This window comes from Trachypithecus francoisi, unplaced genomic scaffold, assembly GCF_009764315.1.
Source record: "Trachypithecus francoisi isolate TF-2019V2 unplaced genomic scaffold, Tfra_2.0 Lachesis_group12, whole genome shotgun sequence".
NCBI lineage: Eukaryota > Metazoa > Chordata > Mammalia > Primates > Cercopithecidae > Trachypithecus > Trachypithecus francoisi.
In genome coordinates, this window is record NW_022681457.1 from 63,515,070 (window position 1) to 63,528,250 (window position 13,181).

The following is a 13,181-nucleotide window of genomic DNA, read 5'->3' on the forward strand; positions in this document are numbered from 1 at the left end:
GCCAGGCTAATTTTTGTACTTTTTGTTTTTTGACATGGAGTCTTGATCTCTTGCCCAGGCTGGAGTGCAGTGGCGTGATCTTGGCTCACTGCAACCTCTGCCTCCTGGGTTCAAGCGATTCTCCTGCCTCAGCCTCCCGAGTAGCTGAGTAGCTGGCACTACAGGCATGTGCCACCATGCTTAGCTAATGTTTTCGTATTTTTACTAGAGACAAGGTTTCACCACATGGCCAGGCTGGTCTCGAACTCCTGACCTTGTGATCTGCCCACCTCAGCCTCCCAAAGTGCTGGGATTACAGGTGTGAGCCACCACACCCGCCCTAATTTTTGTATTTTTTGTAGACACAGGGTTTTACCATGTTGCCCAGGCTGGTCTTGAACTAGTGAGCTCGAACAATCCTCCCACCTCGGCCTCCCAAAGTGCTGGGATTACAGGCGTACACCACTGCATCTGGCCTCCATCTTTTTTTCTCAACAGTTTGGTGCAAGGAACTTGGAATAAAGAGGTGGCATGAGGTGACGAGTGCCTCAAACCTATGTGGTGGGTACGTGGGTGTTTTTTTCCCTCCTTCTCCATATGTATGTGTATTTGATGAATTAAAATAAATAATTCGAACCTGCAGGGGATGGGTATAATAGCTGCAGATGGATTCACAAAACAGAAGGTGATATGTCCACAATACAAAATGCTCTCAGGTAAGCTTGAGAGGTCCAAGGCCGTCTGGTCCCCAGAGCACCACAAAGGCCACCGAAAGGGCCCCAAGATTGTTAATGTTCACAGTGATCTCAGAACTGCATACATAGCTGAGTGGTTCTCCAGGACTCCTGGCCCAGGGAAGGGGCCAAAATGGTGTGAGCATAAGCCGTTTCTGGCACATTACTCTGGGACCATGAGGTTTGGGGTAAAGTGAGCCACAGCTTTCACATGTTAGTTTCAGTGGGAATGTCTGAAAGAAGAGCCTTCAGCAAAGGGGTTTTCACAGCCAAGTACTCTTGGTGGTGGAGGGGGCAATGGGGTTGTTTGCAGAGAGTCACTTTTTTTTTTTTTTTTTAAGATGGAATCTCACTCTGTCTCCCAGGCTGGAGTGCAGTGGCGCAACCTTGGCTCACTGCAAGCTCCGCCTCCCGGGTTCACACCATTCTCCTGCATCAGCCTCCCAAGTAACTGGGACTACAGGCGCCTGCCACCACGCCCAGCTAATTTTTTGTATTTTTAGTAGAGATGGGGTTTCACCATTCACAGGATGGTCTTGATCTCCCGACCTTGTGATCCGCCTGTCTCGGCCTCCCAAAGTGCTGGAATTACAGGCGTGAGCCACCGTGCCTGGCCACTTTTTTTTTTTTTTTTGAGACAGGGGCTCACTCTGTTCCCCAGCAGGAGTGCAGTGGCACAACCATAGCTCACAGCAGCCTTGAACTGCTGGCCTCAAGTCATCCTCCTGCCTCAGCCTCCCCAGTAACTGGGACTACAAGCCCAGCTAATTTTTGAAATTGTTTGTAGAGATGGAGTCCTACTTTGTTGCCCATGTTGATCTTCAACTCCTAGCCTCAAGTGATCCTCCCACCTCAGCCTCCCAAAGTGCTGGAATTACAAGTGTGAGTCACAATGCGGGTCTCGTTCATTCCAGCTCTTGGGTCATGGAGGAGCTCCTGAAGCCTCCTTCTACTCATTTGTCACAGGCACCAACCTCCCCACTGGGAGTAAATTTTAACTGTCTTGGTCTCCCTTGGGCAGGATGTGAAAGCTGTAAGATAGGCTGTAAGCCCCAGGAAGGGTAGCTGCATTCCAGAGTCCGCAGGATTAGGGAACAGGTCTAGAGATGGCTGGCCAGACACACGTGGGCAGGTGTGTCAGAGTCTGCCCCATGGGAAAGGGCCAATTTAACATCTCATTTGTGGCTGGCTGTGGTGGCTAACACCTGTAATCCCACCACTTTGAGAGACCAGGCTGGTGGAGCTCAGGAGTTCAAGACCAGCCTTGGCAACATGGTGAAACCCTGTCTCTGCAAAAAATACAAAAACTAGCCTGGCATGGTGGCGTACGCCCATAGTCCCAGCTCCTTTGTAGGCTGAGGTGAGAGGATGACTTGAGCTCAGGAGGTGGAGGTTGCAGTGAGCCAAGATCATGCTACTGTACTCCAGTCTGGGTGACAGAGCCAGAACCTGTCTCAAACCAACCAACCAACCCATCTGGTGTTTACCAAGTACATCCAGGTGTGGTCACTGAAGGATTCTGTGGCAAGGTCCAGTAGCCCCTGGGGCTTGTAGCAACAGCTGGGAGGACCTCTGAATAACAGATGGGCTTATCTGAGACTGCAGGAGCCACAACTGGCACACTCAAAAGCTTGCCACTAGCCAGGCATGGTGGCTCATGCCTGTAACCCCAGCACTTTGGGAGGCTGAGGTGGGAGGATTGCTCTTGAGCCCAGGAGTTCGAAACCAGCCTGGGCAACATGGTAAGAACCCATCTCCACCAAACAAACGACAAAACTTGCCACTATCATTCCTAGCCCCTTTTCCAGCCTACAAAAGCAAGAGGATGCTAGCACCCAGGCACACTTCCTCCAAGCCAGCTGTCTTCTTCCCTCTTCCCTCTCTCCTCCTGTGGTTCAGGTTCTATAGCTCAGTCCATCATGTCAGGAACACTCTTGCCCTACTCTCCGTTACTCAACCTTCTGAAGAATCCTTGCTCCACCTTCTTCCTTTACGTAAAAGCTACTGGACAAGTCCCTTAGTAGAAAGATGTCTACAGGCCAGCACGGTGGCTCATGCCTGTAATCCCTGCACTTTGGGAAGCCGAGGGGGCAGATCACCTGAGGTTAGGAGTTTGAGACCAGCCTTGCCAACATGGTGAAACCTCATCTCTACTAAAAATACAAAAATCAGCCGGGTGTGGTGGCGGGCACTTGTAATCTCAGATACCCAGGGGCTGAGGAGGCAGGAGAATCGCTTGAACCTGGGAGGTGGAGGTTGCAGTGAGCCGAGATCGTGCCACTGCACTCCAGCCTGGGTGACAGAGCGAGACTCCATCTCAAAAATTAATAAATAAATAAAGGAGATGTCTATGGTTGTCAACCTGCAGTGAATCCTCAGTACTACTGGGAAATTCTACCACGTTTCTTCTGTCCACTAACCTTTGTGCTTCCAGACCTTTCCCACTCCCCTCATTCTTTGCTGCAGTCTAAGGTAAACCTACCACCAAGCATTTTATTTCTGAATTTATTTATTTTGAGACAGAGTCTCGCTCTGTCACCCAGGCTGGAGTGCAGTGGCACAATCATGGTTCACTGCAATTTTGAACTCCCTGGGTTTAAGTGATCCTCTCACTCCAGCCTCCTGAGTAGCTGGGACTACAGGTGCATGCTCCTGCACCTGGCTAATTTTTGTATTTTTTGTAGAGACAAGGTTTCACTATGTTGGCCAGGCTGATCTCCAACTCGAAGGCTCAAGCAAAGAGCCCACCTTGGCCTTCCAAAGTGTTGGGATTAATGGTGTGAGCCACCATGCCCGATCCCACCAAGCATTTTAGATCCCCTCCCTCAAGCCTCTTCAGAACTTCACAAGAAGAACCAGATGATCTCTCTCCTATAATCTCAGCCTCTTTCAACCAGATCCTCCTCTCTGACCTTAAAACATGCTTAAGTCTCTTCTACCTTAAAAAAATCAACCACCAAGGCTGGGCGCAGTGGCTCACACCTATAATCCCAGGACTATGGGAGGCCGAGGCAGCGGATCACTTGAGGTCAGGAGTTCGAGGCCAGCCTGGCCAACATGGTGAAACTCCATCTCTACTAAAAATACAAAAATTAGCTGGGCATGGTGGTGCGCGTCTGTAATCCCAGCTACTTGGGAGGCTGAGACAGGAGAATTGCTTAAAACTGGGAGGCAGAGGTTTTAGTGAGCCGAGATTGCGCCACTGCACTCCAGCCTGGGTGACAGAGTGAGACTCCGTCCAAAAAAAAAAAAAATCAACCACCAAGAAAGATATTCCCTCAATCTACACTGACATCTCCAGCACATACCTCTCTTCTAAGCTCCAGATCCTCATCCCCAAGTGCCTTCTTGGTGCCTCCTGTTTGATGCCATGTTCACACTGGAACTCGGGTCATTTTCCCCATCCTCCGCCCTCCCAAATATGGTCCTTTTCCAGGGTTTCCCAAAAAAGTGAGTGCCAGCACAATGGCTCATCCCAGAGACCCAGGAGACATTCAGGATTCTCACCTCTCCCTCACCCTCCATATCCATTTCACCACTGATTTTACATCAATTTTATTCCAAAATCTTTCTCAAATATGACTTTTTTTTTTTTCCATCCCCATTGCCACTACCATAGTCCATGAATGGTTTTCAAAGGGAGGTTCACATACCTCACAGTACGGGAGGGCCATCCATTGGGACACTGGGAGAAAATATTAGAACTACTATATTTCTTTCTTTTTTTTTCTTTTTTCTTTTTTTTTGAGATGGACTCTCGCTTCATCGCCAAGGTCGGAATGCAGTGGTGCAATCTCAGCTCACTGCAATCTCCGCCTCCCAGGTTCAAGTTGTTCTCCTGCTTTGGCCTTCCAAGTAGCTGGGATTAGAGGCCTCTACCACCACGCCTGGCTGACTTTTTGCATTTTTAGTACAGATGAGATTTCACCATGTTGGCCAGGCTGGTCTGGAGCTCCTGACCTCAGGTGATCCTCATGCCTCAGCCTCCCATAGTGCTGGGATGACAGGTATGAGCCACAACGCCTGGCCCCTGTCTCTATGTTTTTGACGGCTCTAGGTATCTTATGTAAGTGGAATCATATGCTATTTGTCTTTGTGACTGGTTTTTTCTTTTGGCATAATGTCTTCAAAGCTCATCTATTTGGACAGTAGCTGGGATTACAGGCATACGCCACCACGCCTGGCTGATTTTGTATTTTTAGTAGAGACGGGGTTTCACCATGTTGGTCAGGCTGGTCTCGAACTCCTGACCTCAGGTGATCCACCTGCCTTGGCCTCCCAAAGTGCTAGGATTACAGGCGTGAGCCACCGCGCCCGGCCTCCTTCAACACTGAATAATATTCTACCGTTATGTTTATACCACATTTTGTGTACCCATTCACCCGTGAGTGGACAATGGGTTGCTTCCACCTTCTGACTAATATGAACACGGGTGTACACGTTTATATCCACTCTTGCCTCCCCTCCCTAGTCCTTCCTTCTCCACACTGCAGCTAGAGTAACCCCTTTACACTCTCAAGTATGGACAAATCACCTCTTGCTTAAAACTCATTAGTTTTGTGACACTGTCAAGTAAGACCTAACTTCTCACCACCCTGATTTATTATTAGAACACAAAACTGGGCCGGGCTCCATGGCTCAAGCCTGTAATCCCAGCATTTAGGGAGGTCGAAGCGGGCAGAACACCTGAGGTCAGGAGTTTGAGACCAGCCTGGCCAACACGGCGAAATCCCAGCTCTACTAAAAACACAAAAATTAGCCGGGCTTGGTGGCGCACGCTTGTAATCGCGCTACTTGGGAGGCTCAGGCAGGAAAATCACTTGAACCCGGGAGCTGCAGCTTGCAGTGAGCCAAGATCACGTCACTGCACTGCAGCCTGGGCGATAGAGCAAGACTCCGTCTCAAACAAACAAAACTCACAAAATTGGAAGACATTTGCTGTTTCTTCTGAGCAACATGTTTTCCTCCTTTCTCCAGTTTTTTTTTTTTTTTTTCCTCCCTTCTACCCCTTAGGACCTCAGCTCCTGCTCTTTCCTTGGGGGAATTCCGGATCAGTCTCCCCTACTAGGTCAGGGTACTCCCTCCCTCTTACTCTTTCCCCTTCTACCACTTGTCACCATTGGTACTATATTATCACCCGGATTTGTGACAATGGTATTGTGTGTTTACCACTAAGGAAAAAACCTATGAGGGAGAGAGCACTACCCGTTCCTGCAGAGCCCGTCGGGGCCTGGCATCTAGGAAACCCTCCATGCGCCAGTAATCAATTTCAGTAATAAATTCAGGAGGACGCAGCCGACCTCTCCCGCCTGGGGGCCAAGCCATGGTGGAGGATCTGCGTGGACCTCCGGCTCTGGCCGCCGGTCCTCAACCTCCGCCCCGGCCGTCCCGCTTGGGGGCCCTGGGTCCCAGGAGAGGAGGCTCCGGGGCGCTCCCTCCCCGCTAGTGCGAGGGCAGAGTCTGCTCCAAGCGCGGGATCCGCAGCCGCCCCGCGTCCGCCGGAGGCGGGGGCGGGGCCGGACCGGATACGTCACTTCCGGTGTACACAGCCGGTCCAAGGCGGTGCGCTGGGGGCCGGGGCGCGTCGCAGGTGAGGAGCGGGCGCGGCGGGCGCGGCGGGCGCAGGCGGGGGCTGGCGGGCGGGGTCGGGCGGTGGGCGGTGGGCGGTGGGCAGCTGGGCCCCGGGCCGCAGCCAGGGCTGACGGCGAGACGAGCTCGCGGGGCGCCGCTCCGCTCGGGGCCGCAGGGCGCGGGGCCGTGGGCTCCCGCCCCTTGCCCGCCCGCTGTGGAGGACGCCGGGCTTTGCGGGCGCTGGCCGGGCCGACGGAAGCCCGGAGGGGCCTCCTGGTGCGAACCCGGGACCTGGGGGCGCGGCGGTGACTTGGCGGCCGCGGCACCGCAGGGGCGGGTCGGCGCCCGTCAGGCGGGGAAAGGGGGCGCTCCCTCGGGTCGCCGGGGCCCAGGAGGTCGCGCTGGCGCCGGGACCCGTTCCCGGAAGCCCGCGGAGGGAGGGCGGCCTGTTGACGGCCGGGGTCCGCTGGGGCTGGCGGGGGAGGCGGCCCTCACGCCACCCCGAGGCTGCTGGGCTGGCTGCTCGCATCTTCCCGGCGGCGCCAGGCTGCCAAGGAACGCGCTTTTCCGGCCCTGCGGAGCCCGCGGGCGCATTGGGCCCGAGGGAGGGTCCGCGGGGACCGGGAGGGCCGGGGCTGAGCGTGGAGGACCCGAGCCCAAGGGGCGAGCGCAGAGTCAGGGGTGTGTCTTCCTGCGCCGCACGGTGCGAGGAAAGGAGCATGCCTGGTTGGCATGATAAGAATTTTGTTTAGACTTTTCAGAAATTTTCCAGAGAAAGACTCAGCTTCGGGGGCCTCCAGTTTGAAAATAGCTTTTTCTGGTCCCTGATCCCCATTATAAAAGCAGTTCATTCACCTCTCCTGGCAAAACACTCAAGACGACACAAAAAGTCTAAGGGAGAAAATGACAATCATCTGCCGGTCTACCATTCAGTGACAACCACTGCTAACATTTTGGTGATAATCAATAAATACAGATAGGTATTGTTATTTTTATGGACTTTACAGTATGTGATTTAACCACTGATGAGCATTGAGATCGTTTCCAGTTTGTCACAACATAATTCTGCCGGAAGGATTCATCTGATATGGTCTTTTTTTTTTTTCTTTCTTTCTTTAATAAGAGACTGTTGTCCAGGCTGGTCTCAAACTTCTGGCCTCAAGCGACCCTCCCGCCTTGGCCTCCCAAAGTGTCGGGTTTACAAGTGTGAGATACTACACCTGGTCTGATTATTAGAATAAATTTACAAATGGGGTCAAATGTAACGGTTTTTGTTCTTTGAGACAGTCTTGCTCTGTCACCCAGGCTGGAGTGCAGTGAGGGGATCTAGATTCACTGCATCCTCCGCCTCTCCAGTTCGAGCCATTATCCTGCTTTACTCTCCCGAGTGGCGGAGATTACAGGCGCCCACCACCACGCCCTGCTAATTTTTGTATTTTTAGTAGAGACAGGGTTTCCCCCGCTTGACCAGGTTGGTCTCGAACTCCTGACCTCAAGTGATCCGCCCGGGTTGGCCTTCCAAAGTGCTGGGATTATAGGCGTGAGCCACCTTGTCTGGCCGTAACATTCAATTTTTAAGAATACATGGCGGGGCGCGGTGGCTCACGCCTGTAATCCCAGCACTTTGGGAGGCCGAGGCGGGCGGATCACGAGGTCAGGAGATCGAGACCATCCTGGCTAACACTGTGAAACCCCGTCTCTACTAAAAATACAAAAAATTAGCCGGGCGTGGTGGTGCGCGCCTCTAGTCCCAGCTACTAGGAGGCTGAGGCAGGAGAATGGCGTGAACCCGGAGGCGGAACTTGGAGTGAGCCGAGATCGTGCCACTGCACTCCAGCCTGGGCGACAAAGCGAGACTCTGTCTCAACGTCTCAAAAAAATATAATACATAGTGTTTATTTTCCTTTGACATACTTGAAAAATTTTTCTGTCTCATTGTCATAAAAAAAATTCCAGCCTGGCGCGATGGCTCATGCCTATAATCCCAGCACTTTGGGAGGCTGAGGCGGACAGATCACTCTAGACCAGCCTGGCCAACATAGTGAAACCCGGATTCAACTAAAAAAATACAAAAAAAAAATTAGCCAAACATGGTGGTGCGCTTCTGTAGTCCCAGCTACTTGGGAGGCTGAGGCAGGAGAATCGCTTGAGCCCCAGAGGTGAAGGTTGCTGTAAGCTGAGGTCATGCCACTGTGCTCCAGCCTAGGCAACAGAGTGAGACTCCGTCTCAAAAAAAAAAAAAAGAAATTCATGTTTGCTTCTCATAATTTCATGGTTTTATTTTTTTGCTTTTAGTCTACCTAAAATTCATTCTTGGTTTAAAATATGAAATATTTTCTCAATGGCTAGTCAGTTCCAGATTTATTGAATAATATGTAAACTTTATCATTTTATCATATTTTAGACCAAAAGTTCTAAGTATATGTTTGTAAGGGCTACTTAGAAAGCTCATATTTAGATTTTGTGTATGTTTAGATGTTTTCAAGTTTCTTTAAAAATCACAGTATTTTCTTTTCACAACATCTTCACAATATTTTGTTTTAGAAATCATTTTCCAGTACAAGTCCAGGGAATATTTCATGTTTGAGATTTTTTTTTCTTTTTATCTTTAAAACAAAAAGTTTAGTTTATTGCGTTTCATTTGCTTTCTTGCTGACAGGATAACAAACTCCATATGAAGAGTTCAGGTTTGTTGTGGCAACTTTTCAGTCTGGCATTTGAGATTCTAATCTTCCTCTATTTTTGCACACAAATACGTAGGTTAGCATTGGAGACCAAGATAGAAAAGTTCTCAGATTCCCTTGGCAAGCCTAGATTTTTCAATCTAAAATTATCTCCGGATTTTTGGAAGACCATGTTTTAAGCATCCCTTTTTTTTTTTTTTAAGCAAATTGCACATGATTCTGTGAAAATTTTAGTAAATGTTTATTCTGTTGAAAACCTATAGCCTAATACATCAGGATCCATGTGGCAAGTGGGTCTTCCAAGTCTATAGGAAAATAATTGTTTCTGAAAGCTAGCAGGCTGGGATATCTCATGGGTTGGGTGTCCACTCTTTTTTTTTTTTTTTTTTGAGTCGGAGTCTCCCTCTGTCCCCCAGGCTGGAGTGGAGTGGTGCAATCTTGGCTCACTGCAACCTCCACCTCCTGGGTTCAAGCGATTCTCCTGCCTCAGCCTCCCTCGGAGCTGGGATCACAGGTGTGAGCCACCACGCCCAGCCAATCACTCTCTCTTTTTTCCTCTTGTGACTTTGTCCTTAGTGAAAAATGATGATCTTCCTAGGTAGGCAAAAAAATGTTGATTTAGATAAGGAATTGATTTGTTTTGGAGTTATTGAAAAGCGGGTTGCCGTTTTCTCTGAAGTGTAAGTTCACAGAGAGCCTGAATGTTGTGTTTGGATAAGGAAAAACAGCAAAAGGTTGTGCTTGTGCTTGAAATGTCTTTTTTTTTTTTTTTTTTTTTTTTTGAGAGGGAGTCTGGCTCTGTCGCCCAGGCTGGAGTGCGGTGGCCGGATCTCAGCTCACTGCAAGCTCCGCCTCCCAGGTTCACGCCATTCTCCTGCCTCCGCCTCCCAAGTAGCTGGGACTACAGGCGCCCGCCTCGTCGCCCGGCTAGTTTTTTGTATTCTTTAGTAGAGACGGGGTTTCACCGTATTAGCCAGGATGGTCTCGATCTCCTGACCTTGTGATCCGCCCGTCTTGGCCTCCCAAAGTGCTGGGATTACAGGCTTGAGCCACCGCGCCCGGCCGAAATGTCTTTAACTCTACTGAAACTGCCTTCTTGAGGGTCCCCTAATTGATGCATGCAGTGGCGATTGCTTAATCATTTTCCTTGACTTTGATCTCAGGTATTTGGCATGGTGAGCTATTCTTTCTTCCTCTCGTGAATCTCTCATTGATTGGCCTGCTTTTTTCTTTTTCTTTCCTTTTTTTTTTTTTTTTTTTTTTTGAGACAGAGTCTTGCTCTGTTGCCCAGGCTGGAGTGCAGTGGTACGATCTCAGCTCATTGCAACCTCTGGCTTCAGGGGCTCAAGCGATTCTCTTGCCTCAGCCTCCCAACTAGCTGGGATTACAGGTCTGTGTCACCACCCCCAGCTAATTTTTGTATTTTTAGTAGAGATAGGGTTTCACCATGTTGGCCAGGCTGGTCTTGAACTCCTGACCTCAAATGATCCACCCTTCTCGGCCTCCCAGAGTGCTGGGATTACAGGCGTGAGACAGCACGCCCAGCCTTGATTGGCCTTATTGACTTGAAACTAGTGTGGTCATTTCTTGCAGTCTGTGACTACATTTTCTCATTTGTCTTTACTGCTTCTCTTCATACATATATATACCTTGGGGCATTTTCTGAAGCCTAGCTTTGTACCTCTTACCCTCCCCTCCAAAACATGTTCCTTCCCACTCTTCCAGTATATGAGTCCTGGGTAGAGAACTACCTTATTTCCTCACCTCTGCCACCACTTAGTGACCCTCGACTCAGACTTTTCTGCAAGTCAATTCTTTTTCTCCTGCTCAGTAACCCCTGGACATGTTCCTGAGGCCATACTTTCTCCAGGTGAAGAAAATATCACTTCTGGCCGGGCACAGTGGCTCACGTCTGTAATCCCAGCACTTTGGGAGGGCGAGTTGGGCAGATCATGAGGTCAGGAGACCAAGTCCATCCTGGCTAACACGGTGAAACCACATCTCTACTAAAAAAACTACAAAAAAATTAGCCGGGTGTGGTGGTGGGCCCCTATAGTCCCAGTTACTCTGGAGGCTGAGGTAGGGGAATGGTGTGAACCCGAGAGGCGGTGAGCCGTGATCGCACTGCTGCACTCCAGCTTGGGTGACAGAGCGAGACTCCATCTCAAAAAAAAAGGAAAAAGAAAATATCATTTCTTTGCAAGGACAAGGTGGGAGTTTTACTTGATCTCAGGAGTTGGAGACCAGCCTGGGCAACATAGTGAGACCTCCGTCTCTTAAAAAAATGAATTTTAGATTGGGCACAGGGGCTCATGCCTGTGATCCCAGAACTTTGGGAGGCCAGGGTGGGAGGATTGCTTGAGATCAGCCTAAGCAACATAGTGAGACCCCAAAATTATCTAGGTGTGGTGGTCCATGCCTGTCTTTCCAGCTACTTGGGAGGCTGAGGCGGGAGGATTGCTTGAGCCTGGGAGGTTAAGGATTCAGTAAACTGTGATTGTGCCCCTGTACTCCAGCCCAAGCAGCAGAGTGAGACCCTGTCTCAAAATAAATAAGTAAATAAATAAATAAATATCACTTATCAAAGTGTCCTGTCCTTCCTGACTCTGAGGTTCTTACCAGCTGATGAATCACATCTTCCTTCTTGATATGGATTGTATTTGCTATTTACTTTCTATGCCCACACCTTGATTTAGACTTTGTACCTTTTTCCTAAGGAATTTCAGAATTAATGTGGTCCTGCCCTGGATGTGAAAGGAGACCCAGTGAATTTAGTCATGAATTGAGTTAGCTCACATTTGTGGAGTACCTACAGTACGGCCCAGTTACTTTACTGTAAGATCAGAATACAGAGCCTAACAGCATATCCTGGGAAGAATGCCAAATAAGCAATTGTCATAAAGTATCATAAGTGCCTAGAAGGGGAGACACCAAGTAACCTCTCCCAGTTTTCAGAGATCTTGTGTGTCTTGTTCACTGCTTTGATCTCCAGGGCCTAGGACACAGTGCCTTGGAAATGATGAAGTATTTGTTGAAGGAATGAATGGTCATCTGAGAATGACATCAGAATAAATGTTACACATATTAGCTATCTATAGAAAACATATAAGTCGAAAGATATTTTGTAAATGTAGTTTGAAGAATCTCAGGGAAAACTTTAAATTCAACCAAACTGACCCAGCTATAACCCCAGGAAGGCATGCTTGGAATGTGTTTGTAGCCAGAAAGCTTAAACTTAATTTTGTATCCTCAGAAGAAATACTTGTGCTTCTGGGAGAGGATTGGGGCAGTGTCTGGAAATTGGGGTGGCGGGTCCAAGAGAGGAATTAGGTGGTGTGTGTGTAGCCCTGTCTGGGGCCCTGACCAGAGGAGCAGTGTGCAGTGTTCCCTCTACAAAGCCATCTGCACTAATGCACAGATGGGCGTGTCCCTGTTGTTGCCTCTGGCTACGAGGGTCTCTCCCTTGCTTAGCGTCTGTCCTCCCAGTACCATTTGAGTAGAAGATAGCTGCATGTGGAGATTTCTTGGTAAGGAGAGAATGTGAGTGGTTGAGAGCTCTGCATCTAAGCTGCTTGGATCAGATCCTGGTCTTGGGATGCTGGCTAATCTTTCAGTTTTCTGATTTGTAGAATGGGGATAATAGTAGCACCTTTCTCTTAGTGTTGCAGTGAGGGCTCTGAGCATGCTCCCTGGCACCTGTGATAAGTATTCAATGAGAGTATTAGCTCTCGTTGGTGTTTATAAACTAATAACTGGCCTCTGGTTCATACATCAGTCTTTTTTTTTTTTTTTTTTTTGAGGCGGAGTCTCGCTCTGTCGCTCGGACTGGAGTGCAGTGGCCGGATCTCAGCTCACTGCAAGCTCCGCCTCCCGGGTTTACGCTATTCTCCTGCCTCAGGCTCCCGCGTAGCTGGGACTACAGGCGCCCGCCACCTCGCCCGGCTAGTTTTTGTATTTTTAGTAGAGACGGGGTTTCACCGTGTTAGCCAGGATGGGATACATCAGTCTTCTTTGAGCTTAGATAGCCTAAATAATCAGTCCCCATGAAACTGCTTGCTTCTGGTTGCATTGAATAAGCTGATAAATAGACATTGGGAAGTAATGACAGATAAGCTGTTCCTAAACTGCTCATCCAGGGAATCCAGCCTGCAGTTCTCGGGAGACTTCCTGGAGAAGGCTGTTCTTGAGCTGAGTACCGTGGGAAAAAGTAAGT

General features: G+C 49.4%; 1 protein-coding gene across 4 annotated transcripts in view; it reads left to right on the forward strand.

Annotated features, from left to right (window-relative positions):
• Positions 1 to 6,213: 6,213 nt before the first annotated feature.
• GARRE1 (granule associated Rac and RHOG effector 1) overlaps positions 6,214 to 13,181 on the forward strand; it is a 106,171-nt gene continuing 99,203 nt past the window's right edge. For 2 of the 4 annotated variants that reach the window (XM_033225652.1, XM_033225653.1), the window contains exon 1: positions 6,214 to 6,303. The gene's annotated coding sequence lies outside the window, so the exon portion shown is untranslated. The remainder of the gene's footprint in view (positions 6,304 to 13,181) is intronic. The other 2 variants (XM_033225651.1, XM_033225647.1) reach the window with 1 other exon arrangement.